Below are 2,433 nucleotides of genomic sequence, written 5' to 3' on the forward strand. Positions count from 1 at the left end.
CCCCTTGTGAGGGTTATCTGTCTCTGACTTATTTCTGCCCAGGGACCTGGTGCCAGGTGGGGTATGTCTAGTCTCTGGCTTGCTGCTCATTCTGGAAGCCCATCCAAGCCTTCCTATCACTGGATTAATGGTTATCTCAGGCTAGATCTCTGTCTAGGCACCCTGGGGCTGGACTAGAAGTCAGTCTTAGGCTTTTTTTTTTCAGGGAGTATTAGGCTACTAATCATTCAGATGATCATAGGTCAGAACACTGAGCATAGACAGAGCCTCTCTCCTCACTGTAACTTACTGGTTTGCATGTGGCACAGCAGCCTGCAATGTCTCTAAGAGCAGAAATGCTTGTTAATTCTTAATATTAATGTTAGAAAATGCACTGTATCTATTTCTCACTACTTACAATTTTCAGTTCTAATTTAATCAAAAGTGATGTGTGTCTAAATCCTAATCATTCTCATACTTAACAATCTTGATTAAGCCTTTTAAGTGATTGCCCTTTTCTTGCTTTACTGAAAAGTATTATCTTTTTTATTGTCTGGTTAAAACTAAATTAAATATTTTCATAATTTTCAGTGGTGCCGAAATTCTTGGTGCGCTAACTTAAGAGGAAACAACGAGTGTATAGTTACACTTTCCAAAATATTAGGTGGTAGTTAGCCTGAGGTATTTATGAGATTGTCGATGTAGCAGAACTAATATAGTTTATCTTTCTGAAGTAACTCAAAATTATTAGATACTAAATATTTTAAAACAAGAAAATGGACTTGTTATGGAATTTAAAACAAAAGATACATTATTTTATTTAATCTTTAATACAAGGTTGCTTCTGCAGTTTGTTTATAATTAATTATCCTCCCTCTAGGGAAGATACCTATACCATTCCTCAGCATTTTCTCTTCCTGCAAAGCTCCTTTAGTTGCTAACGAGCTACACTTGAGATAAGGAACCTTGCCTTGGATTTGCCTTTTAAAAATTGACCCAGCTCCTTTCAGGTTTAATATACTTGGTTTATATTTTTTTCACCAGTAGTATCAGCACAATAATGTAACATCCTTCATCCCACGATATTGATGCAGGGCCTGCAGAAACCCAGCACCAGTTCCAAAAGATGACAGGATGATGCTAATGAAACCAGTGAATAAGTCTGTCTAGACATCTGACCTTCAGTTCTGTTGTCTTGGAAACTTAATTTTCTCAGCACACAGAAAATCCACCTCTGAAAAAAACAGATTTAACAATAATCAAGCATGCTACTATTAGGTATATAAAAGTCTCACTTTATTAATTTAATGTTAATCCAGGATATATACAACTGCTTGAGAAATACTCTGGTATATATAGGATATCTGAAGATCAAAAGTCCAATTTATCACACAAAGTGGAAAATATTTTCAGATGTCAGTTCTCTGCAGAGAGGCCAAGGATGCCAAATTAATAATAATAATAATCGTAATTAATTGGGTTAAATTCAATAGAATCCTGGTTCTTTATGGTTTTGCCTTCTATTTATGAACTAAGAAAGAACACTAATTAGGATGGGATATATCGTTAAACATTACTTGTTTTGATAACCAAATGTAATAATGCAGTTAACACTAGGACTATAATATATAGATAGAACTAGAGACATAAAATCCAGAGACAACTGACTATAACCCATTTACAGAAGCACTAGGTTTCTCATCAGTGAAAATTTTGTCACATTCACTCTATCCCCTAGACCAAAGTCAGGAACTCATTTCACACAGTGCTTTAAATTGTGGCGACATTTATTTACTTATATCTGAACATAAGTTAATTCACATGTTCCAAAAACATACAGAGTAATTTCTACAGCCATTATTTCTCTCTGCATCTGGATAAGATTTATTTTGAGAATTAAATGGTTTCATTTATCAATTCGTTTCATTTTCTTATTGCATATTGTATACTTGACCATAAATACTTCCAGGTTTTCACTGTTTATATGGTTCTCTATGTGCATACCCTCTACAAACTTTCTGATTTACAGGTTACAGTTTGGACAAATGCACACATTTCCTGTAATTACTGCCAACCCTTGCAGGATCAGAATCTATTGGGTTCCTTAACATGGGAGTCTGTATTTCAAGTACACAGGGAATTGGTCATATAAAACATCATTCTCAGAGCAATTTTATGTATTTCTCCAAGTAATTTGGAAGCATCTTGCTGTAATATCTGCATTAAAATTATATAAGATTCTTTAAACTTTATTAACTGATAATCTAAGAAAAAAGCCAAAGGTTGGATAATTCTATGTGTCACAATGTTAAAATATCCTAAACAAAACAATGCATAACCATTCTTGAGCCTAGGGTCTTCTATTTCACACATATTAGTCTCCGTTTTGTGTACTTTATATGTTATAGATATTGAACTCGTTCGTGTGTTCTCTCTCTCGCTCTCACACTCACT

At 34.4% G+C, this 2,433-nt stretch overlaps 1 non-coding gene across 1 annotated transcript; it reads right to left on the bottom strand.

Annotated features, from left to right (window-relative positions):
* Positions 1-207: 207 nt before the first annotated feature.
* LOC115032054 lies at positions 208-334 on the bottom strand. Its single transcript, XR_003837701.1, has one exon. It is a non-coding gene; the product is annotated as a small nucleolar RNA SNORA17 (small nucleolar RNA).
* Positions 335-2,433: the final 2,099 nt, after the last annotated feature.

This window comes from Mus caroli, chromosome 9, assembly GCF_900094665.2.
Source record: "Mus caroli chromosome 9, CAROLI_EIJ_v1.1, whole genome shotgun sequence".
Classification (NCBI taxonomy): domain Eukaryota; kingdom Metazoa; phylum Chordata; class Mammalia; order Rodentia; family Muridae; genus Mus; species Mus caroli.